General features: G+C 47.4%; 1 pseudogene; it reads left to right on the top strand.

Moving 5' to 3' along the window:
• The first annotated feature begins 374 nt into the window (after positions 1-374).
• Positions 375-25,858, top strand: LOC147095595 (zinc-binding protein A33-like; annotated as a pseudogene).
• The last annotated feature ends 916 nt before the right edge of the window (positions 25,859-26,774 follow it).

Below are 26,774 nucleotides of genomic sequence, written 5' to 3'. Positions count from 1 at the left end.
CAGGATGTCCGCCTGCTTCCTGCAGGTGTACTTTCTCCGGGCCGCAGTAATGGTGGAACTGGTGGGATTTCTGGCAGGGGAGGGGTGGAGATGTCATTCCGTTAGTCTTTGAGGGACATCAACATGGAAGGGATCACAGCCCAAATTCCAGCCCTCACCCAGATTTGTAACCTCAATCCACACCCCCAGGCCCACGAATGTTGGTGCCTTTGTGTGTTATATGTTTGACATTCAAAGAAATAAAGATTTGCCAGACAGGTTTGCCTGATGACAGTGTCCCTTTAAGAGGACAGATTGTGAAATGAGTTCACAATAAACTGAGGGAAATGAAACTGAAAGTAAAGTGAGCGACAGAATAAGGAGCAGCAACTGAGATGGCAGTCAGTAAACAGGTCTTCACCCTGACCGAGGATTTAACCTGCTCCGTCTGCCTGTCTCTGTTTGTGGAGCCGGTGCGACTGGACTGTGATCACAACTTCTGTAAATCCTGTATCCAGAAGTGTTGGGAAAACGAGGAGCAGTCCGTGTCCTGCCCAGAATGTCAGGTGGTTCTTCCCGGGGGAAGCTACACCAGTAATAGGGTGCTGGCCAATCTCTCCGAGAAAGCGCGGCAGCTGGAGCTGAACCTGAAGCTGGAGAAGGGTCGGTCTCACTGTGAGGAACACGGTGATTGGCTGAACCAGGACACGGAGATGGGCCGGTCTCACACTGAGGAACATGGTGAGAAGCTGAACTGGGACACGGAGAAGGGCTGGTCTCACTGTGAGGAACACGAGGAGAAGCTGAACCGGTACATGGAGAAGGGCCGGTCTCACTGTGAGGGACACGGTGAGAAGCTGAACCAGGACACGGAGAAGGAGCGGTCTCACTGTGACGAACGTGGTGAGAAGCTGAACCGGGACACGGAGAAGGAGCGGTCTCACTGTGAGGAACACGGTGAGAAGCTGAAACAGGACACGGAGAAGGAGCGATCTCACTGTGAGGAACACGGTGAGAAGCTGAACCGGGACACGGAGAAGGAGCAGTCTCACTGTGAGGAAAACGAGGAGAAGCTGAACCGGGACATGGAGAAGGAGCGGTCTCACTGTGAGGAACACGGTGAGAAGCTGAACCGGGACACGGAGAAGGAACGGTCTCACTGTGAGGAACACGGTGAGAAGCTGAACCGGGACACGGAGAAGGAGCGATCTCACTGTGAGGAACACGGTGAGAAGCTGAACCGGGACACGGAGAAGGAACGGTCTCACTGTGAGGAACACGGTGAGAAGCTGAACCGGGACATGGAGAAGGAGCGATCTCACTGTGAGGAGCATGGTGAGAAGCTGAACCGGGACACGGAAAAGGAACGGTCTCACTGTGAGGAACACGGCAAGAAGCTGAACCGGGACACGGAGAAGGAACGGTCTCACTGTGAGGAACACGGTGAGAAGCTGAACCGGGACATGGAGAAGGAGCGATCTCACTGTGAGGAACATGGTGAGAAGCTGAACCGGGATACGGAGAAGGAACGGTCTCACTGTGAGGAACACGACGAGAAGCTGAACCGGGACATGGAGAAGGAGCGGTCTCACTGTGAGGAACACGGTGAGAAGCTGAACCGAGACACGGAGAAGGGCCGGTCTCACTGTGAGTAACACGGTGAGAAGCTGAACCAGGACACGGAGAAGGAGCGATCTCACTGTGAGGAACACGGTGAGAAGCTGAACCAGGACACGGAGAAGGAGCGGTCTCACAGTGAGGAACACGAGGAGAAGCTGGTGCTGTTGTGTGAGGAGGATGAGACTCTGATCTGTGCCAGTTGTGTAGATTCTCCCGCACATTCAAACCACAGGATCCTGCCGGTCCGGGATGCAGTGAGACGGTATAAGGTTAGGGGACACGGGAGGGGATGTTCCTCAACTCTCACCCTGGAGGCTGTGGTGTGGAGCGTGGGATAGAGGGAGTGGAGAGATGGGAATCAGTTTCATTACAATATTTAAATAAAATAACGACAGGGCAAGAGATTCATTACAATATTTACATTAAATAACAATAGGGAATCGATTTCATTACAGTAATTAGATTAAATAACTGAAGGGAACCAGTTTCATTACAATATTTGTTATATATAACTATGTGGGAATCATATTCCTGGCAGGTGCTCACACCATTCCCGGTATTCCCAGTGTCCTCTCACCCTATGTGAGCCAGACATTTTCCTCCCAGCCTCAGGAATCTCAGGGATTCGATCTGTGGCTCACTCTCTCGCCTTTACACACGCACATTCGCTGTTTACAAAATTACTCAATATAAACTTCATAAGAACATAATAAATAGGAGCAGGAGGCCATTTGGCCCTTCGAGCCTGCTCCGCCATTCAATAAGATCAGGGCTGATCTTCTAGCTCATCTCCACTTTCCTGCACTATCCCCATATCCCTTGATTCCCTTAATATCCAAAAATCTATCTATCTCTGTTTTGAATATACTCAACGACTGAGCCTCCACAGCCCTCTGGGGTAGAGAATTCAAAAGATTCACCACCCTCTGAGTGAAGAAATTTCTCCACATCTCAGTTCTAAATGGATGATGCCTTATTCTGAGACTGCGACCCCTGGTTCTAGACTCCCCAGCCGGAGGAAACATCCACCCAGCATCTACTATGTCAAGCTGTGTAAAAATTTTGTATATTTCAATGAGATCATTTTTCATTCTTCTAAGCTCTAGAGAACATAGACCTAGACTACTCAATCTCTCCTCATAGGACAATCACCCCATCCCAGTGTAATGTATGTACCTTTAAGGGAAGAACTACTTTTTACAGCTCCTGTATACTGTAGTACCGGCAGTGACCACACCTGTATATAATCCTGAGTAGGGATCTGTACAGTTAGTTTTTAGAGTAACCCTCATCCAGTAAACACCTGTTAATTGTTCCCTGCAGTCCCTTGTCTAATTATTGAAGAACACACAACATCAAGATACACGGATCTAACATTGGCGATGAGAAGATTCGAACCTACCTGCAACTCTGCAGAAGAAGGCCGAGTCCAGAAGCATGGGCGTCGACCATCCAGCGGAGACTCCAGTGAAATGGGCTGGCAACAGGTACGGCGCAGACCCTTCCCGGACAGAGGCGGCTAGAGCCGACCAGCGGCACAGAAAAAGGCTGAGCAGCGTTGATGGGAGAAGAGAGAGGGTAGAGCGCACAGGGCGCAGCCGGTATTCAGGACCGAGCGGCGTCGACGGGAAAAGAGAGAGGGTAGAGCGCACAGGGCACAGCCGCTGTTCAGGACTGAGCGGCGTCAACGAGAGAGAGAGACGCACAGGAAAATGCGCAGAGCGCAGCCGGTGTTCAGGGGGCGAGCAGCGTAGGCGGGGAAGAAAGGAAAGCGCAGGCGACGCCATTTTGAGCCGCAGCGGAGAAGAAGGGAGAGTGCGGGAGACGCCATTTTGAGCTACAGCGGAAAAGAAGGGAGAGCGCGGGAGATGCCATTTTGAGCCAGTCTAACCACACCCAGGGATGCCGAAGAGTGGCAGTGTCACAGCATTCGACAATGAAGTCGAAGATTGGACGACATATGTCGAACGCATAGAAGTGTACTGCAAGGTGAATGAAGTGCCAGATGACAGGAAAGCGCTGGTATTGTTGAATTCAATGGGTGCAGAAACGTATGGCTTACTGCAAAACCTAGTAACCCCAGAGAAGCCAGTGGAAAAGGATTTTGAAAACATAATGTCAATCCTACAGGACCACTTAGACCCCACACCGCTGCTGATAGCGGAAAGATTTAAGTTTCACAAAAGGAACCAGCATAAAGATAAAAGTAATGCTGAGTTTTTAACGGAACTGCGCAAGCTATCGAAACACTACCAATTTGGAAAGGGATTAGCAGATACTTTAAGGGACAAGTTTGTGTGTGGGCTTCAAAGTGAAGGAACCCAGAAACGGCTTCTATCAGAAAAGGATCTTACGCTGGACAAGGCTTTCAGCATGGCAGTATCACACAAAGCAGCAGCACGGGGCGTGGCAGAGATACAATGGAGGCCGCAAGAATATGGCACAAATGAAATGTCATACGGAACAGTGAAGTGCTATCGCTGCGGCAGAACAACACATGACCATAAGGATTGCTGGTTCAAGGACCAAGTGTGCAGACAGTCCGGAAAAGTAGGACACATAGCAAGAGTCTGCAGGTCAGAAAAGAAAACCAGCAACAAGAAATCCGCAAAGGAGAAGTACAAGAAGGTACATAAGGTGACGGAGAGTAGTTCAGACGAACAGAAGAGTGATAAAAACTCCAGAAGCAAGGAGTTGGGTTATCTGAAACTTCATAATGTGATCAAAATGGAGGATCACCAAACTATCTGGGTCACGCTCAAGATAGCCGGAGTCCAAGTGAAAATGGAATTGGACACAGGATCAGCCCTAACAGTTATAAACCGAAGGGACGACAAGTGGCTATTCTCACATATACCCTTGAGAGATACAGAGATTGTCTTGAAGGTGTACACGTGGCATAAAGTCTACCCCAAAGGAAAGATAAGGGTGAATGTTATATATAACGCAAGGAAACACCAAAAATGGACCTATATGTATTGCCAGATGGAGGACCACCACTACTAGGATGTGAATGGATCCGGAAGGTACAGCTAGATTGGCATTCCATACAAGCACTGACTGAAGATGCCAAAAAGGATGACGACGTCACACCTGGACGACTGTCAAAAATGCTAACTGATGCACAAGAAGTGTTCCAGGAGGGACTCAGAAGACTAAAAGGGATAACAGCGATGATCAAAATAGAGGAAAATGCAAGCCCAAAGTTTTTTTAAGGCCAGACCGGTACCTTATGCGATCCGCCCAGCCGTCGAAGCAGAGCTGGAAAGTTTGGAACGTTCAGGAGTACTGTCCAAAGTGGACTGGAGCGAGTGGGCAACACCCGTCGTTCCTGTAATGAAGAGGTCGTTGAGTAATGCGCCTGAGGAACCAAAGAAGGTTCGCATCTGTGGGGACTTTAAGGTGACAGTGAACCCAGTCCTTCACAATTTACAATATCCGCTTCCGCGGATTGAAGATATTTTCGCCTCGCTATCTGGAGGGAAACACTTCACTAAGATTGATCTGGCCCAGGCGTACCTGCAAATGGAGGTAGAAGAAGCCTCGAAACAGTACCTCACGATCAACACTCATAAAGGTCTCTACCAATACAACCAGCTGGTGTTCGGGGTAGCATCAGCTCCGGTTATTTGGCAAAGGGCAATGGATCAAGTCCTGCAAGGGATTCCAGGGACCCAGTGTTATTTGGACGACATCCTGGTCACGGGCGAAAATGACAGTGATCACCTCGCCAACCTGGAGCAGGTGCTCACTAGATTGAAGGAATATGGGCTCTGAGCTAATCGCCACAAATGCGAGTTTTTCCAGAAGCAGATCTCGTATTGTGGCCACGTTATTGATGAAGAGGGGTTACATAAGTCACCTGAAAAGATTGAGGCAGTAGTCAAGGCTCCAGCACCGGAAAATGTGTCACAACTGAGGTCGTTCCTCGGGCTGGTGAACTACTACCATAAGTTATTGCTGAATATGTCTACAGTACTACACCCACAGAACACCCTACTGCAAGCGGGGGTACCATGGATGTGGATTGACGAATGTAAACGAGCTTTCCAGAAGTGCAAATAATTGATCACATCAAAAGAGGTGTTGGCTCATTTCAACCCAGCACTAACAAATCGGTTGGCGTGTGATGCATCACCCTATGGCATTGGAGCGGTGCTGTCGCACAAATTCCCAGATGGCTCGGAGAGGCCAGTAGCCTTTGCGTCTCGGTCACTAACATCAGCCGAGCGCAACTACGCCCAGATTGACAGGGAGGCCCTCAGGCTAGTGTGGGGAGTGAAAAAGTTCAACCACTATCTGCACGGGCAGAAGTTCACCTTGCTGACTGACCACCAACCACTTGTCTCCATCTTTAATCCAAAGAAGGGTGTTCCGGTGATGACTGCGCAACGGCTACAAAGATGGTCCCTTTTTCTAGGGGTGAACCAATATGAAATCGAGTATAAGAGCACGAAACAGCATGGAAACGCTGATGGTCTATCACGCCTGCCACTGCCTACTGCGGAGGAAGCACCAGCAGTGGACCCTGTCGAAATATTTTATTCGACCATAATTGAACGCTTGCCAGCAACTAACGCTGATATAGAGAAGGAGACCCAAAATGACCCAACACTGTCTCGGGTATATGACTTGACGGTGAATGGATGGCCAACACATGGTGACTCACTGTTGCCAGCATTCTCATCCAGAAGAGAACAGCTGTCAGTATGCCAGGGGACCTTGATATGTGGATCCCAAGTGGTAATTCCACTCAAGTTAAGGGAGAGAGTGCTCAATGAGCTTCACGAAGGCCATCTGGGAGGGGTGAAAATGAAAAGCCTTGCTAGGGCTTATGTGTGGTGGCTGGGGATCGATCAGCAAATCGAGGACCTGGCAAAGAGCTGCTCAGGATGACAGAAGGTCCAAAATGCACTACCACATGCCCCTCTACACCCATGGGAGTGGCCCTCATCTCCATGGCAATGGGTGCATATTGATTTTGCTGGTCCATTCATGGACTCAATGTTTTTATTAGCTGTGGATGCGCACTCGAAATGGCCTGAGATGATCAAAATGTCCTCCACGACCACGGAGAAAACTACTGCAGTCCTATGGACCATTTTTGCCAGGAACGGCTTGCTAGAGCAGATTTGCTCTGATAACGGACCACAGTTTGTGTCCGAAGAGTTTCGAAGATTTATTAAAAGGAATGGCATAAGGCATTACACATCCGCCCTGTATCATCCAGCCACAAATGGATTAGCTGAGAGGTTCGTACAAACCTTTAAAAAGGCAGTAAAGGCCATGTGCGATGACAACATTCCATTGCAGCATAAGGAGGACAATTTCCCGTTAGCCGACAGAAATGCAACACATGCAGTCACCAACCAGGCCCCGGCCATGATGTTCTTTAACCGAAGGTTGAGATCTTGTCTGGATTTGCTTAGAACAAATGTACGAAGAGATGTTGAGAGTAAGCAATTCCAGCACATCAATGAGAAGCCGACAAGGAGCTTCAATGTAGGGCAACCAGTCTTGGCCCGCGACTACCGAACAAAGAAATGGCAACCAGGAACGATATGCACACGTCAGGGGCCACAAATGTACACAGTGGATGTTGGGTAGAACATTGTGAGATGCCATGCTGACCAGATCCAAGAGTCACAGGAACGAGTCAACCCCATGTCTCGGCCATACGTACCTGGTGAGGAACCCGACGTACAGGTCACATCTACCTCAGAAACAGTAGCATCGGAAGCTGATGAACCAACCGACAACAGGGGGCCAGAATTGGCTCCGCACCAAGAGCAAGACACTCGGGAAAGGCGCTATCCAGAAAGGATCAGGAAGCCTCCCCAAAGACTGAATTTATAAATAGACATTTTCAGCTAATTTTGCATGTTAAAAGTGTTAATTTTAATTAGTTTGATATTTAAATGTTAAATGAGTGTTATGGTACTGTTAATCTAAAAGGGGAGGAATTGTAATGTATGTACTTTTAAGGGAGAACTACTTATTACAGCTCCTGTATACTGTAGTACCGGCAGTGACCACACCTGTATATAACCCTGAGTAGGGATCTGTACAGTTAGTTTTTAGAGTAACCCTCATCAAGTAAACACCTGTTGATTGTTCCCTGCAGTCTCTTGTCTAATTATTGAAGGACACACAACATCAAGATACACGGATCTAACACCCAGGAACCAGCCTGGAGAACATTCGTTGCACTCCCTCTATGGCAAGTATATCCTTCCTTAGGTAAGGAGACCAAAACTGTACACCATACTCCAGGTGTGGTCTCACCAGGGCCCTATATAATTGCAGTAAGACTCATACTCAAATCCTCTTGCAATAAAGGCCAACATACCACATGCTTTACTAATTGCTTGCTGTACCTGCATGTTAACTTTCAGTGATTTGTGTACAAGGACACCCAAGTCCCTCTGAACACCAACATTTCCGAATCTCTCACCATTTAAAAAATACTCTGCTTTTCTATTTTTCCTACCAAAGTGGATAACTTTAGAGTGCTCCACATTATATTCCATTTACCATGTTCTTGCCCACTCACTTAGCCTGTCTATCTCCCCTTGAAGCCTCCTTGCTTTCTCCTCACAACTTACATTCCCACCCAGTTATGTATCATCGGCAGACTTGGATATATTACATTTGGTCCCCTGATCCAAATCATTGATGTAGGTTGTGAATAGCTGATGCCCAAGCACTGATCCTTATGGTACTGCACTAGTTACAGCCTGTCAATCTGAAAATGACCCATTTATTCCTACTCTCGGTTTTCTGTCTGTTAACCAATTCTCAATCAATGCTAGTATATTACCCCCAATCCCATGAGCCCTAATTTTGTTTAATAACCTCCTGTGTGGCACCTTATCGAATGCCTTCTGAAAATCTAAATACTCCACATCCACTGGTTCCCCCTTATCTATTTTGCTAGTTACAACCTCAAAAAACACCAACAGATTTGTCAAACATGATTTCCCTTTCATAAATCCGTGTTGACTCTGCTTAATCATATTCTTTTCAAAGTGCCCTGTACCCATTTCCTTAATAATAGATTCTAGCGTTTTCCCTACTACTGATGTCAGGCTAACTAGTCTGTAGTTTCCTGTTTTCTCTCTCCCGCCTTTCTTAAATAGTGGGGTTACATTTCCTACATGCCAATCCATGGAAACCGTTCCAGAATCTATGGAATTTTGGAAAATGACAACCAATGCATCCACTATCTCTATAGGCACCTCTTTCAAAACCCTAGGATGTAGGCCATCAGGTCCAGGGGATTTATTGGCTTTCACTCCCAATAATTTCTCCAGGACTATTTTTTTACTAATACTAATTTCTTTCAATTACTCATTCTCGCCAGAGCCTTGATTTTCCACTATTTCTGGGAAGTTTTTTGTGTCTTCTTCTGTGAAAACAGACACAAAGTTTTTGTTTAATTTCCCAGCCATTTCCTTATTCCCCATTATAATTTATCCTGTTTCAGCCTGTAAGGGACACACATTTATTTTTGTTAACCTTTACCTTTTTACATACCTATAGAACCTTTTACAGTCTGTTGTTATGTCTCTCGCTAGTTTATTGTTATACTAGCAGGAGTGCCCGGCGGTGCCGAGCGTTTTTTGAGGGCATGTTGTTAGGAAAAATGTAGAAATAATTTTTATATATATAAATGAGTTTGTCTGTCTGTGTAGGAAGGAAAGAGAGCGAGAGAGGGAAAGAGAGAGAGACTGGGGGGGGGGGAGAGGCCCGGGGATCGAGAGAGAGACTGGGGGTAGAAGAGAGAGGCTGGGGGGGAGAGAGTGACTGGGGGGGAGAGAGAGACTCGGGGGAGAGAGCAACTGGGGGGAAGAGAGAGCGAGAGAGACTGGGGGGGAGAGAGAGACTGGGGGGAAGAGAGAGACTGGGGGAGAAGAGAGACTGGGGGGAGCAGAGAGGGGTGGGAGAGAGAGAGAGAGACTGGGGGGAGAGAGAGAGACTGGGGGGGAGAGAGAGAGAGAGAGACTGGGGGAGAGAGAGAGAGAGAGACTGGGGGGGAGAGAGAGAGAGAGAGAGAGACTGGGGGAGAGAGAGAGAGAGGGAGCGAGAGAGAGAGAGACTGGGGGGAGAGGGAAACTGGGGGGAGAGAGAGAGAGAGAGAGACTGGGGGGAAGAGAGATCGAGAGACTGGGGGGGAAGAGAGAGCGAGAGACTGGGGGGAAGAGAGAGAGAGAGAGACTTGGTGGGGAGAGAAAGATAGACTGGGGGGAGGGAGAGAGAGAGAGACTGGGGGGAGAGAGTCGGGAAGTGAGAGAGAGAGAGATACTGGGGGGAAGAGAGAGAGAGATGGGGAGAGAGAGAGAGACTGGGGGGAGAGCGAGAGAGAGAGAGAGACTGGGGGAGAGAGCGAGAGAGAGAGACTGGGGGGAGAGAGAGAGAGACTGGGGGAGAGAGAGAGACTGGGGGGGAGAGAGAGAGAGACGGGGGAGTGAGAGAGAGAGAGAATGGGGGAAGAGAGAGAGAGAGTGACTGGGGGGAGAGAGAGAGACAGGGGGGAAGAGAGAGAGAGTGAGAGACTGGGGGAGAAGAGAGAGACGGGGGGAAGAGAGAGAGAGAGAGAGACTGCTGGATTTAGTTCGGGATTAGCCTGGAGAGAGAGAGGGGGAAGGAACACCTCAGGCCTTGCCCGATAGACCCCTGCGAAGGAAGGAAGGAAGGATGAAAGTGAGCTCTCCCTGCCTCTCTCACCCCCTCACTCTTTCCCTCCCTCACCCTCTCTCTCTCCCTGCCCCTCTCTGTATCGCCTCTCTCTCTCCACCCTCTCTCTCTCCATGCCCCTGTCTCCCCCCCCTCTCTCTCCCCCTCCCTCCCCGCTCTCTCTCCCTCCCCGCTCTCTCTCCCTCCCCGCTCTCTCTCCCTCCCTCTCTCTCCCTCCCTTCTCCCTCTCTCTCCCTCTCCCCTGTCTCTCCCTGCTTTCCTCTCTGTCCCTCCCTCCCCTCTCCAACCGACCGAGTCACCGGACAACAAACACCGTCCTCACCTGTCACGATTAGCCGCAGCTTGCTTCTCGCTGGTCGGGGAGGAAGGAGGGAATGGCACCTGATGGCCGCGAGGGTGTACTCCTGCTTCGGGAGAGAGAAAGAGAGAGAGAGAGGGGGTGAAGGAGAGAGAGAGAGAGGGGGGGAAGGAGAGAGAGAGAGTGAGAGAGGGGACGAAGGGGAGAGAGCGAGAGAGAGAGAGAGGGGGCAAGGAGAGAGAGAGAAAGAGAAATATTTTGAGCTTCAGGCCCGGCCGGTCTGTAATGGCCACCACTCACCTCACGAACGGCAGTTAGAAGGATTAGGCCCCGCCCACAAACGCCATGAAACGCCCCCCATGATGCAGCACGTGGATTCCTCAACCATCACATCACTCAACGCTAATGAGAGGAAGGATTGGTCAACCGCTAATGAGCGGATTTTTTCCCGTTTTTTGAAAGTTTTTTGTCTACTGTCCGAACAATTGTTGTTTGACCAAAAAGTAAATACACCTATGACACTTCTCTACTTATAAGCTTTCTTTTGATATAACATATGTGTAGGTAAGTTCTATAACTTTTGAGTGATGCACAGACAGACAGACAGACCGACAGAACGATCCTTTTATATATATAAAAAGATTCTATTTTCCCTTTCTTTATCAATTTCTTGGTCCTCCTTTGCTGAATTCTAAAATCCTCCGAATCGTCAGGCGTATTACTCTTTTTGGCAACATTATAAGCCTCTTCCTTTGATCTAATACTATCTTTAACTTCTCTTGTTAGCCATGGTTGGACCACTTTTCCTGTGGGGTTTTTGTGCCTTAAAGGAATGTATATTTGTTGTAATTTACGTATTCATTCTTTAAATGCTAGCCATTGTTTGTCTATCATCATACCTTTTAATGTAGTTTCCCAATCTACCGTAGCCACCTCACCCCTCATACCTATGTAGTTTGCTTTGCTTAAATTTAAGACGCTAGTTTGAAATTTAGCAAAATCACTTTCAAACTCAATATCAAGTTCTATCATATTATGGTCCACTCTTCCCTGAAGACCCCTTTAGTACAAGGTTATTAATTAACCCTTTCTCATTGCACAATACTAGATCTAAAATAGCTTGTTCCCTAGTTGGTACCCTCAACATACTGATCTAGAAAACTATTTTGCATACATACCATGAATTAATCCTCCACACTATTATTGCAAATTTGGTTTGCCCAGTCTATATATGGAGATTAAAGACCCCCATGATAACTGTATTACACTTGTTATATGAGCCTCTAATTTCCATTTTTTAAATTCATTCATGGGATCTGGGCATCGCTGGCAAGGCCAGCATTTATTGCCCATCCCTAATTGCCCTTGAAGAGGTGGTGGTGAGCCGCCATCTTGAACTGCTGATTTATACTCTGCCCTACATTACAACTAATGTTTGGGGGACATTAAACAACTCCCATCAATGTTTTCTGCCCCTTGCATTTGCTTAGCTCCAGCCAAACTGATTCTACTTCTTGATTGTCAGAGCTAAAATCCTTTCTCTCTACTTCTTTACCCCATCCTTCATTATCAGGGCTGTCCCTCCTCCTTTTCCATTTTGCCTATCTCTTCTAAAAGTGAAGTGTCCTGGACTATATAATTCCCAATCTTGGCCACTTTGCAACCATGTCTCCATTATGGCGATTAGATCAAACCTGTTAATTTCTATCTGCGCTATTAATTCATCTATTTTGTTGCAAATGCTTCGCATATTCAGATATAGTGCCTTTAGCTTTGACTTATTTCTATTTTTCCCTGATGCCTCCTTAGTCACTGATGCCTTATTACCTTTGTTACTCTCTCTGTCCCTTCCTGACCAACTCTGCTTATTTTTACTCAAAACTCTACTCTGCTCTAGAGCCTTGACATTTCTCTCACTGATTTTACATTTACTCTTTCCTGAATCCTCCCAGCACACCTCCCCCACTTCATTAGTTTAAAGCCCTAGTCTACTGCCCTTGTTATTCAGTTCGCCAGGACACAGGTCCCGGCTCGGTTTAACTGTAGCCTGTCCCAATGGAACAGCTCCTTCTTTCCCCAGTACTGGTGCCAGTGCCCTATCAACTGAAACCCCTTCCTCCCACACCACTCTTTGAGCCACGCATTTAAACCTCTGATCTGTTTGTCCCTGTGCCAATTTGTGCTTGGCTCAGGTAACAATCCAGAGATTATTACCTTTGAGGTTCTGCTTTTTAATTTGGATCCTAGCCCCTCAAACTCCCTCAGCAGAACTTCATTCCTAGTTCTACTTATGTCGTTGGTTCCTACGTGGACCACGACAACTGGATCCTCCCCCTCCCACTCCAAGTTCTTCTCCAGCCACGAGGAAATGTCTTTAATCCTGGCACTGGCAGGCAACACAACCTCTGGAACTCTCAGTCACGGCTGCAGAGAACAGTATCTATCCTCCTGACTATATTGTCCCCTACCACAGCTACATTCCCTTTCACTCCCCCCACTTGTCCCCCCACTTGAATGGCCTCCTGCAACGTGGTGCCATGGTGAGCTTGCTCATCTATCGTGCAGGCTATTCCCTCATCCACACAGGCAGCAAGAACCTCATATTTGTTGGACAAAGTCAAAGGCTGAGGCTCCTCCAGCATTGCACCTGGGGTCACCTTACCTGCCTGAGTTGCAGTCACACCCTTCTGTCCCTGACCACTAACCCGACCTGTACCAGTACCTAACATATGGTATGTGACTGGATCAAAGTGTCCAGGTAACTCTCCCCATCCCTGATGCCCTGCAATGTCTGCACCTCAGACTCCAGCTCAAAAACTCTGAGCTGAAGTGCCTCAAGATGCAAGCACTTGCTGCAAACATGGTTGTCCAGGAGCACAATGCTCTCCACAACCTCCCACATGCTGCAGTTGTGGCACTCCACCTGCACTGCCATCCCGATATGACCTTGTTTTATTTAATTAAATTTGTAGTTAGATAAATTAGTTTTCAGTGTAGTTTCTTGACTACTTACTTGATCCAGATTAAGTTAACTGTACTGAAATTAACTATCTACCTGCATCACATAGCAATACAAGTACTGTAGGCAAAAAGCAGCAACTCCTTCCCACTCTTCTGCGAATTGCCACTCTTTCCAAATTCCCAAATAAAACACTCTGTTCAAGTCCACTTAGTTTAATCCCGCTCTGTGCAGATCTTAATAAAGCTTCTGAAATTTCTCCTCTTGCTGTTCTTCAATTCATTTGGAAATACAGCTAAGCAGAAACTGCTCGAAGCTGCAGAAAAATATTCCATCCATTGACCTGGCTGAGCGGTATTGATGCTCGCTGTGAAACTGGGTTCACTGCGCTTGCACAGACTGCACGATCTGCATTCAGCGAACAAATCAAAGCTCCAGGCAAAAATATCAACTCTAAGCCCAGGCTTTTGGGAGAGGCTGAGGCCTTCAAATAAAAACGTTAATGAATGCATTTAAAGATTAAAAAAAGAGAAGTAAATGTATACATGTAACTATGTTATTGTGAACTATGTTTTTTTTAAATTTGTTTTCCACCTAATTTTGGAAATGAGAAATTTCAGTTACTGAGGGGAATATTGCAGCTAAACATTTTTTCAGAAAGCATTTTGAGTGAATTGCGGGGAATAAGATAACCAGCACCATGTGGGGCTTTAACATGAAGCTGTGCCAGGCCACTGTTGAGATTAACATTGGAAGTCCTACTAAAGTGTCACTAAGTGGCTGTTCAGAGTCCCGGCAGTAAGTGTGGTCCTTTTAAATATTGGAATTCCCACAGGAATTGTTTCTCTAGGAGTTTTCAATGAACTGTGTGACTCACATAAGTAATTTAAAACACTACATAAACACTAGTGTCTGGTTAAAAGCCTGAATAGCTGTCCTCACAGTTTGGGAATAAACAGCAGACATTGCAATGGGTTATGGTGAGATCTGATTCCATTTTTAGGACCAGCTGAAATCGGCCTTGGATTCCATGGAGGAGGAAAAGAAAAGTAAAAGTGAATTAAAACGGCAGCAGGAGGGGAAGATTTCAGAACTGGGTGTGAGTATTACTGCTGTTACCTTTAAACACTGCCACCCTTTAACAACCCGCTGCTTAAATGATCTCTCTCACCATCTTAGCAACTCACAGGATCCCTGGAGCAAGACATCTCCACACAATTTGCCAAATTCCATCAATATCTTGAAGACAAAGAGAAACATTTAATCGAAGAACTGAAGAGAGAAAAGGAGGAAGATCTGCGACCAATGGAGAAAAACTTGGAAAGAATTGAAGAGGAACTGATGTCACTTGAGGAGAACAGACTGAACCTTTGTGTAGACATCGAGCAGTGAGACAGTATCTCTTTTCTCAAGGTGACCCTTTATAACCCAATCCCCAGGCTGTTGGTGTAAGTGTAAACAGCACTTTATAATCGGGCTCAAACCCCATCACAACAATGCACAATGTGCAGTTTAACTGAGGACAAACGGGTATCAGTCAGGATTGAGCTCTCAGTGTCGAGCAGACTGTCCCAGACTGTCAGGACCTCACACTGGCCGCAGTGTAACTGGAACCAGAGTGAAGGCAACTTATTAAACCTCTTGCTGGTCCCCTTCATGTTTCCAATGTTAGTAAAGAGCTGAGAGGACAGTCCACTCTCTGCAGATATTAAGCACTTCACTGACACTGAGAAGTCGACCAATATCTTTAAATACAGGAACATAGTCCTCGGTTCCCCCAGCTTGACTGTGGTTTGCAGTCGGCAGTATAACTCAGAGCTGTGTTTACAGCTGTTACAGGGTTACAGACCATTACTACTGAAAGTGACTCTGTGTTTCCCGGCACCAGGTTCTGAGAACCTGAGTGAGGGAGAGAAATTGATCTTGTCCTTGTCCTATCACTCTAACCTTTCACTGTTATTACAAGCCAAACAGTGCGTACCAACATCGAGCAATATATCATCAATCGACTCACCATCCGAATATCTCCAATAGGTTATAGAATTTTCTTGCTCAGGAAAAAGGTTATCTCCACTTAGATTTCTTCCTTTCTCACTTGTGCTTATATGAGTGATATGTTGGGGTTCAGTCCCATGGGTGCTGGCCCTGAGAGCAGTGACATGTTGTGGTTCAGTCCCATGGGTGCTGGCCCTGAGAGCAGTGACATGTTGGGGTTCAGTCCCATTGGTACTGGCCCTGAGAGCAGGGACATGTTGGGGTTCAGTCCCATGGGTACTGGCCCTGAGAGCAGGGACATGTTGGGGTTCAGTCCCATGGGTGCCGGCCCTGAGAGCAGGGACATGTTGGGGTTCAGTCCCATGGGTGCTGGCCTTGAGAGCAGTGACATGTTGGGGTTCAGTCCCATGGGTGCTGGCCCTGAGAGCAGTGACATGTTGGGGTTCAGTCCCATGGCTGCTGGCCCTGAGAGCAGTGACACGTTGGGGTACAGTCCCATGGGTGCTGGCCCTGAGAGCAGTGACACGTTGGGGTAGAGTCCCATGGGTGCTGGCCCTGAGAGCTGTGACATGTTGGGGTTCAGTCCCATGGTGCCAGCCTTGAGAGCAGTGACATGTTGGGGTTCAGTCCCATGGGTGCTGGTCCTGAGAGCAGGGACATGTTGGTGTTCGGTCCCATGGGCGCTGGCCCTGAGAGCAGTGACATGCTGAGCTTCAGTCCCATGGGTGCTCCCTCTGAGAGCAGTGACATGCTGGGGTTAAGTCGCATGGGTACTGGCCCTGAGAGCAGTGACATGTTGGGGTTCAGTCCCATGGGTGCTCTCTCTGAGAGCAGTGATATGTTGGGGTGCAGTCCCATGGGTGCTAGCCCTGAGAGCAGTGAAATGTTGGGGTGCAGTCCCATGGGTACTGGCCCTGAGAGCAGTGAGAGGTTGGGTTTCAGTTCCGTGTCTGCTAGCGCTGAGAGTAGTGAAATGTTGGGGTTCAGTTCCATGGGTACTGGCCCTGAGAGCAGTGATATGTTGGGGTTCAGTCCCATGGGTGCTGGCTCTGAGAGCAGTGACATGATCGGGTTCAGTCTCAAGAGTACTGGCCCTGAGAGCGGTGACATGTTGGAAAGGATCAGTGAACCTTCAAAGTCTTCAGCAGCAGAGGAAACCCTGTCCAGTGTATTCCGGGGGTAACTGACGTGGTTTCACATCACTGGAGCCCGTCAGTGAAACTCCACCCAGATCCCTTCACATTTTACTAAAACCACTGATTATACATTATTAAAATGTAAAATCTAAACAGTTCCGTATATTTATTAAAATATTTCTGATTCTCTGTCCTGCAGGAACTGAAATGATTGAGAGAAAGGTGAGTATCCAATCCAAACCCACACACGGTCTGACACTGTGATCACAGTTTGTATCCTGCAGTGAGTGACTGAATCAATTTCATTCAAACAGGTATCTGGAAAAAGGTGAGGAAGGTGAAGATGCAGAGAAAGGCGAAGGTAAAGAGATCCTGGTGTCTGCAAGCCTGAAATACACAGTGTTTCCAGGCCCGTTACTCTACACAATGTGGAAGGAAATGAAACAGATCATCGCTCCAGGTAAGAAACTCCACAGCTTTGTGTCCACTTTCTGTAGTGTCCTGCTCTCTTCCTCCTCTCCTGGAGGTGCTGCCTGCTGCTGGGTACAGATCACTGGGGCAGCAGTCTCTGGGGCCTCACTCAAGGGGCCATTATATATGTGGGATCTTATATTGAGCGATTCAAGCATGAGGACATCAGAACACCATCTTATTTGACATCCAGACACTCACACTTTCCAATAGAGCTCACGGGACAGTGTTCAGACTGGGACTCCTGGCTAATTGTGTTCCTCTCTGACCCAGGACTCACTGGAGAGTGATCAGACTGGGACCCCTTGCCTAAATGTGTTCCTCTCTGACCCAGGACTCACTGGACAGTGATCAGACTGGGACCCCTCGCTGATTGTGTTCCTCTGAAACAGGACTCACTGGACAATCAGCGAGGGGTCCCAGTCTGATCACTGTCCAGTGAGTCCTGGGTCAGAGAGGAACACAATCAGCCAGGGGCCCTAGTCTGACCACTGTCCAGTGAGTCCTGGGTCAGAGAGGAACACAGTGATCAGACTGGGAGATCGAGCTGATGGTGTTAGAATCATAGAATGGTTAAAGCACAGTAGGAGGCCATTCAGCCCGTCGCGTCCATGCCAGCTCTCTGCAAGAGCACTTCAGCTAGTCCCACTCCCCCGCCATTTCTCCATAGACCTGCAATATATTTCCTTCAGGTATATATCTAATTCCCTTTTGAAAGCCACGATTGAATCTGCCTCCACCACCCTTTCAGGCAGTGCATTCCAGATCCTAACCACTCGTTGCATAAAAAAGTTTTCCCTCATGTTGCCTTTGGACCTTCAGCCAGACACCTTAATTCTGTGTCCCCTGGTTCTCGAACCTCCGCCAATGGGAACAGTTATTTTCTATGAGGATTGGGAGAGTTTCAGAAACCAGCAAAGGATGACCAAAAATTTGATTTAAAGGAAAAAAATAGAATGAGAGAAAACTAGCAAGAAATATAAAAGTAGAATGTAAGAGCTTCTACAAGTATGTAGAAAGGAAGAGAGCAGCAAAAGGAACCGTTGGTCCCTTAGAGGCTGAGATATTATGGAAATAGCAGAAACGTTAAACAAATATTTTGTACCTGTCTTCAGAGTAGAAGACACAAAAACCATACCAAAAATGGTGGGGAACCAAGGGTCTAATGAGGATGAGGAACTTAACGTAATTAATATAAGTAAAGAAGTATTAGAGATACTAATGGGACTAAAAGCCAACAAATCCCCTGGACCTGACGGCCTACATCCTAGGTTTCTAAAAGAGGTGTCTGAAGAGATAGTGGATGCCTTTTGATCTTCCAAAGTTCCCTAGATTCTAGAACAGTCCCAGTGGATTGGAAGGTTGCAAATGTAACACCGCTATTCAAGATCGGAGGGGGAGAGAAAACAAGGAACTACAGGCCTGTTAGCCTGACATCAGTCATCAGGAAAATGCTGGAATCCATTGCTAAGGAAGTGGTATCAGGGCACTTAGAAAATCATAACATAATTAGGCAGAGTCAACATAGTTTTATGAAAGGGAAATCGTGTTTGACAAATTTATTAGAGTTTTTTGAGAATGTAACTAGCAGGGTAGATAAAGGGGAACCAGTGGATATAGTATATTTGGATTTCCAAAAGGCATTCGATAAGGTGCCACATGAAAGGTTATTACACAAGATTAGTGCTCATGGGGTTGGAGGTAATATAGTAGCATGGATAGAGGATTGGTTAACAGACAGAAAACAGAGAGGGGATAAACCGATCTTTTTCAGGTTGGCAGACTGTAACTAGTGGAGTACTTCAAGGATCACAGAAAGCTAGCATGCAGGTACAGCAAGCAATAAGGAAGGCAAATGGCATCTTGGCCTTTATTGTAAGGGGGTTGGAGTATAAGAGTAAGGAGGTCTTGCTACAATTGTACAGGGCCTTGGTGAGACCACACCTGGAGTACTGTGCACAGTTTTGGTCTCCTTATCTAAGGAAGGATATACTTGCCTTGGAGGTGGTGCAATGAAGGTTCACTAGACTGATCCCTGGGATGAGAGGGCTGTCCTATGAGGAGATATTGTGTAGAATGGGCCTATAGTCTCTGAGTTTAGAAGAATGAGAGGTGATATCATTGAAACTTACAAGATTCTGAAGGGGATTGACAGGGTAGATGCTGAGAGGTTGTGTCCCCTGGCTGGAGTGTCTAGAACTCGGGGGCATAGGCTGAGGATAAGGGGTAGGCCATTTAAGACCGAGATGAGGAGGAATTTCCTCACTCAGAGGTTTGTGAATCTTTGGAATTCTCTGCCCCAGAGGACTGTGAATGTTGAGTCTTTGAGTATATTCAAGGCTGAGATAGATAGATTTTTGGATTCTATGGAAATCAAGGGATATGGAAATTGGACGGGAAAGTGGAGTTGAGGTCAATGATCAGCCTTGATCTTATTGCCATGTTACAACAGTGACTATACTCCAAAAAAGTACTTCATTGGCTGTAAAGCACTTTGAGACGTCCGGTGGTCGTGAAAGGCGCAATATAAATGTAAGTCTTTTTTTCTATTGAATGGCAGAGCAGGCTCGAGGGGCCGTATGGCTCACTCCTGCTCCTATTTCTTATGATAGCAAAATGCTGCAGATGCTGGAAATCCGAAATAACAACAGAAAATGCTGGAAAAACTCAGCAGATCAGGCAACATCTGTGGAGGGAAAATAGAGTCAACGTTTCGGGTCAAACCATTTGTCAAGACTGGGTTGACAAAGTGTTTGACCCGAAACGTTGACTCTATTTTCTCTCCACGGATGTTGCCTGGACTGCTGAGTTTTTCCAGCATTTTCTGTTGTTATTTCCTATTTCTTATGTTCTGCTGTTCTATCTTCTCTGTCTAGACCACTCATGATTTTGAATACCTCCTCTCAATCTTCTCTGCTCTAAGGAGAACAACCCCAGTTTCTACAGTCTATCCACATAATTGAAATCTCTCATCCCTGGAACCATTCTTGTAAATCTTTGCTGCACCCTCTCTAAAGCCTTCACATCCTTCTTAAAGTATGGTGTCCAGAATTGGAAACAACACTCCAGTTGTGGCCGAACCAGTGCTTTATAAAGGTTCAGCATAACTTCCTCGCTTTTGTACTCTATGCCTCTATTTATAAAGCCCAGGATCCCGTATGCTTTTTTAAACGCTTTCTGAACCTGCCCTGCCACCTTCAGCGATTTGTGCACATATACCCCCAGGGCTCTCTGTTCCTGCACCCCCTTTAGAATTGTATCCTTTAGTTTAGATTGCCTCTCCTCGTTCTTACTACCAAAATGCATCACTTCACTCTTTCGTGCATTACACTTCAGCTGCCACGGGTCCCCCCATTCCACCAGCCTGTTTATGTCTTCTTGAAGTCTTATCACTGTCCTCCTCATTGTTCACTATACTTCCAAGTTTTGTGTCATCTGCAGATTTTGAAATAGTGCCGTGTACACCTGTAATCGTTAATATATATCAAGAAAAGCAGTGGTCTTAGTACCGACCCCTGGGGAACACCACTGTACCTTCCTCCAGTCTGAAAAGCAACCATTCAGCACTACACTCTGTTTCCTGTCGCTTAACCAATTTCGTATCCATGTTGCCACTGTCCCTTTTATTCCATGGGCTTCATTTTGCTGGCAAGCCTATTATGTTGCACTTTATCAAATGCCTTTTCGATGTCCATGTACACCACATCAACCCTCTCTGTTAGCTCATCAGAAAATTCAATCAAGTTGGTTAAACACGATTTGCCTTCAACAAATCCATGCTGGCTTCCCTTAATTAATCCACACCTGTCCAACTGACTGTTAATTTTGTCCCGGATTATCATTTTTAAAAGCTTCCCCACCACCGAGGTTAAGCTGACTGGCCTGTAGTTGCTGGGTTTATCCTTACACCATTTTTTGAACAAGGGTGTAACATTTGCAATTCTCCAGTCCACTGGCACCATCCTCATATCCAAGGTGGATTGAAAGATTATGACCAGTACCTCTGCAATTTCCAACTTTACTTCCCTCAGCATCTTAGGATGCAGCCCATCTGGTCCTGGTGACTTATCTACTTTAAGTACAGCCAGCCTTTCTAGTAGCTCCTCTTTATTAATTTTTTCCCATCCAGTATCTCAACTACCTCCTCTTTCACTATGACTTTGGCAGCATCTTCTTCCTTGGAAAAGACAGGTGCAAATACTCATTTAGTACCTCAGCCATGCCCTCTGCCTCCATGTGTAGGTCTCCATTTAGGTCTCTAAGCGGCCCCACCCCTCCTCTTCCAACCCGTTTCCTATTGACTTGCCTATAGAAGACTTTTAGATTCCCTTTTATGTTAGCTGCCAATCTACTCTCATACTCTTTGTCCCTCTTATTTCCTTTTTCATATCCCCTCTGAACTTTCTGTATTCAGCCTGGCTCTCGCTTGTATTCTCAACCTGACATCTGTCATACGTCCCTTTTTTCTGCTTTATCTTACTCTCTATCTGGCTTTGGTTGCCCTACCTTTCCCCCTTGTGCGAATGTACCTCGACTCTACACGAACCACCTCTTCTTTAAAGGCAGCCCATTGTTCGATTACAATTTTTCCTGCCAATCTTTGATTCCAATTTACCCAGGCCAGATCCATTATCAACCCACTGAAATTGGCCCTCCTCCAGTTAAGTATTTTCTAGAATGCTCATTGTCCTTTTCCATAGCTAACCCAAGCCTTATGATACTATGATCACTGTTCCCTAAATGTTCCTCCATTGAAACTTGATCCACTTGACCCACCTCATTCCCCAGAACCAGATCCAGAATTGCCTCCTTCCTCATTGGGCCGGAAACGTACTGATCAAGAAAGTCCTCCTGACCACCCTTCAAAAATTCATCCCCTTCTCTGCCCTTTACACTATTACTATCCCAGTCTATATTAGGATAATTGAAGTCCCCGATTATCACTACTCAATACTTCTTGCACCTCTCTGTAATTTCCCAGCAAATTTGCTCCTCTGTATCCTTCCCACTAGTAGGTGGCCTATAGAATACACCTAGTACAGGTAGACTGTCCTTTATCCGAAAGCCTCGGGACCAGCTGTGTTTCGGTTTTCGGAAAATTTCAGATTTCGGAAGGTGGGTCGGCGGGTGTCCGCGGGGGGGTCGGCGGGGGTCCGCGGGGTTCGGGGTCGGCGGGGGTCCACGTCGGCGGGGGTCCGCGGGGGGGTCCGCGGGGGGGGGTCGTTGGGGGTCGGGGTCGGCAGGGGTCCACGGGCGGGTAGGCGGGGGACGGGGTCCGCGGGGAGGTCCGCAGTCATGGCTTGTCCGTTGCTGCTAGCCTGGAATGCAATGAAGTTCCGCATTTCCACCAACAGGTCGTCGTGCTCGGTCGGAACAGGGGCCGGCACCGCCGTGGGCTCAGAGCTCTCGTTGCTTTCGAGCCTTTGGAAGAGAGTCAGGTGGTTCCGCGGGGGGGTCGGCGGGGGTTCGTGCGCACGACTTACGCTGACCCTCTGCTCAGCGTAAGTCGGCGGGGGTCGGGGTCGGCGGGGGTCCGCGGGGGGGTCGGCGGGGGTCGGGGTCGGCGGTGGGGTCGGCGGGGGTCCGCGGGTGGGTCCGCGGGGGGTGGTGCGCCACTCTGGTCATGTCGTGCGCACGACTTACGCTGAACGAAAAAACCTTCGGTTTTTAGAGGGTTTCGGTTTTCGGAAGTTCAGATAAAAGGTAGTCTACCTGTAGTGTAATGACACATCTGTTGTTTCTCAACTCTAACCACATAGATTCTGTCCTTGACCCCTCCAGGATATCCTCCCTCTCCAGGACTTTAATATTCCCCTTAACCGATACTGCCACCCTACCTCCTTTCTTTCCTACCCTATCTTTCCTGAACGCATTATATCCAGGAGTATTTAATACCCAATCCTGCCCTTTTCTGAGCCAGGCCTCCGTTATCGCCATGACATCATATTTTCATGTGGCCATTTGCACCTGCAGCTCACCAATCTTATTTACCACACTTCATGCAGTTACATCATGCACTGTAATCCTTTCTTAGACTTTCTTGTATTCTCTCTTAGTCTGAACACACCGAATACCATACTATCTCTTACTCTAGTGCTATCTGTATCTCCCACACTTTTGTGCACCTGGTTTCTCCTTTCTAATGCTACAATCTGGTGCCCACCACCCTGCCAAATTAGTTTAAACTCTCCCCAACAGCACGAGCAAATCCTCCAAGAGGATATTGGTCACGGCTCTGTTGAGGTGCAACCCATCCGGCCTGTACGATCCCAACTCCCCCAGAACCAGTTCCAATGTCCCAGGAATCTAAAGTCCTCCCTCCTGCACCATCTCTCCAGCCACGCATTCATCTGCTCAATCTTCCTATTTCTATACACACTCGTGCATGGCACTGGGAGTAATCTGGAGATTACTACCTTTTGAGGTCCTGCTTTTTAATCTCTTTCCCAGCTCCCTAAAAGCAGCCTGCAGGACCTCAACCCTCTTTCTACCTATGTCGTTGGTACCAATATGAACCATGACCTGTGGCTGGTCACTGTCCCTCTCAATGTTCTGCAGCCGCTCAGTGACATTCTTGACCCTGGCACCAGGGAGGCAACATACCATCCTAGAATCACGTCTGCAGCCGCCGAAACACCTGTCGGTTCCCTGAACGATTGAATCCCCTCCACCACACCAACCCCACACACAGCTGAGCCAGCCGTGGTGTCGTGGACTTGGCTCTGGCTGTACTCTCCAGAGGAACTATCGCCCTCGCCAGTATATACCGGTCGGAGAGCGAGATGCACTCAAGGGTCTCCTGCACTACCTGCTCCTCCTCTTCTGTCTGGTGGTCACCCATTTCCTCGCTGCCTGCACACGTTTAAGCTGTGGGGTGACCAAATCCTGAAACGTGCTATCCACGTAGCTCTCAGACTCACAGATGTACTGCAGTGACGCCAGCTGCTGCTCAAGCTCTGAAACCCGTAGCTGGACCTCCTCCAGCCAACGACACTTCCTGCACATGTGGTTGTCCAGGACACTGGATGCATACGGGATTTCCCACATGGCACAAGATGTGCATTCCACGGGACTGAGGTGCCATGCCAGGCCTCTAATTAATAGATTATTAATGAACATAGCAGAAATAAACTTAGAACTTAAAAAAAACACTCACCAATCAGCTCCTTGCCTTGTGCTGATGTCACTTTAGGTTTTTTACTCTGACGTCACACTTTCAAATTCTGCCTGTGTTGAGTTGCTCCCAGCTCAGGTCCCGCTCAGGTCTGCTGCCTCCTTGTTCCTCTCTGACGCAGGATTCACTGGACAGTGATCAGACTGGGACCCTGGGCTGATTGTGTTCCTCTCTGACCCAGGACTCACTGGATAGTGATCAGACTGGGACCCTGTAATATCTGTTCATTGTAGATACTGGAGTCTAGGAATATATCTAACTGTACACTGTACCCAGTCTGTAATATCCGTTCACTGTACACACTGGAGTCTAGGAATTTATCTAACTGTACACTGTACCCAGTCTGTAATATCTGCTCACTGTACATACTGGAGTCTGGGAATATATCTAACTGTACACTGTACCCAGTCTGTAATATCTGTTCACTGTACACACTGGAGTCTGGGAAAATATCTAACTGTACACTGTACCCAGTCTGTAATATCTGTTCATTGTACATACTGGACTCTGGGAATATATCTAACTGTACACTGTACCCGGTCTGTAATATCTGTTCACTGTACATACTGGAGTCTGGGTATATATCTAACTGTACACTGTACCCAGTCTGTAATATCTGTTCATTGTACACACTGGAGTCTGGGAATATGTAACTGTACACTGTACCCGGTCTGTATATCTGTTCACTGTACACACTGGAGTCTGGGAATATATAACTGTACACTGTACCCAGGCTGTAATATCTGTTCACTGTACACACGAGTCTGGGAATATATCTAACTGTACACTGTACCCAGTCTGTAATATCTGTTCACTGTACATACTGGAGTCTGGGAATATATCTAACTACACTGTACCCAGTCTGTAGTATTTATTGATACAGAAATTATAGACTGGGTGCCGAGTCCAGTTCTACAGGCACGAGATATTAACCTGTGTCCTTCCACCTTCCTATGTCTAAAATATTTAACATTGTGTCATATTTATTTCCCCAGTCCCAGCCTCACTGACCCTGGACCCAAACACAGCGCATTGTAGACTCATCCAGTCTGAGGACCGGACGAGTGTGAGACCCAGTAACAGAAGATTACTGCTTCCTGATAACCCGGAGAGATTCAATATGTGTCTTTGTGTCCTGGGGTCACAGGGATTCACATCAGGGAAACACTACTGGGAGGTGGAGGTCGGCGACAAGGCTACGTGGGACGTGGGTGTGGCCAGAGAGTCAGTTAATTGGAAGGGACAGATAACACTGGGGCCAGAACATGGATATTGGGCTGTGCGTCTGAGAAATGGGAATGAATATAGAGCTGATGTTCTGCTGACCCCGAGTGTGAAGCCCAGGACCATCGGAGTTTTCTTGAACTATGAAGGAGGACAGGTGAGCTTTTACAATGCTGATGATATGTCTGATCTCGACACTTTCACTGACACATTCACTGAGGAAACTCTTTCCTTATTTATTTCCTGGATCCTACAATGAGGGTAAAAATGCTGCTCCTCTTAAACTGCGTCAGTTCAAACCGTAGGTTCCTAAACAGATGTGTCTGAGTACGGAGAGAATGCATCCACAGCTGAGCGAATATTGCACATCTCACACAGTAACTTCAAGACAGAGCATGAAACAGCATCACATTCATTCTCACTCTACCACAGAAGGCTGTGGAGGCCAATTCACTGAATATAATTAAGAAGGAGATAGATAGATTTCTAGACACAAAAGGTGTCAAGGGGTATGGGGAGAGAGTGGGAATATGGTATTGAAATAGAGGATCAGCCATGATCCTATTGAATGGCGGAGCAGGCTCGAAGGGCCGAATGGCCTACTCCTGCTCCTATTTTTCTATGTTTCTAACAGCACTGGGAAAGGGGCTTGGCAATAAATGGTGGGGTTGAGAATGTTGGGCTGGTGAATTGTAAGTGATCCTTGCGCTGAGCTCATGGACTGTGATCGCGGACTGGGACATGTGTTACTGTGCAGGGTGAAGAGGTCCCAGCATGAGCTCCTGGCCGCTCGCACCAGCTCTCCAATCTGGAACTCTTCACTCCTGGTCATTCCACCGTGAGAGGCCCTGCTGCTCTTTGTGAATCCGGGATCCAAGTTACAAATTCCAGCAATGACGTTCACTGCCAGGAAACCGGAGTAACGGGATCCCGGAGTCGCATTGCACTGTTCACATGCACGCAGGGGCTAGTAGAATAAAAATACATAAAATATACAACAGTTTTATATAAATGGGTAAAATTGGCTCTGGACAGGCTGAAGCAACAAGGGGTTCGCTGAGTTACACCTCGTGGTTGTAGTAAGAGAAGAACAGATCATCATAGGAACGTGCATAACCTGGCTCCAGACCAGCTGAAGATCTCCATAACCTGGCTCCAGACCAGCTGAAGATCTCCATAACCTGGCTCCAGACCAGCTGAATATCTCCATAACCTGGCTCC

This window comes from Somniosus microcephalus, unplaced genomic scaffold (assembly GCF_052327205.1).
Source record: "Somniosus microcephalus isolate GS21.2 unplaced genomic scaffold, FLI_Smic_1.0 unresolved_chr1, whole genome shotgun sequence".
In the NCBI taxonomy this organism is placed as follows: domain Eukaryota; kingdom Metazoa; phylum Chordata; class Chondrichthyes; order Squaliformes; family Somniosidae; genus Somniosus; species Somniosus microcephalus.
The sequence above is the reverse complement of the archived record's forward strand: the minus strand, read 5'-3'. Positions and strand labels throughout refer to the sequence as shown.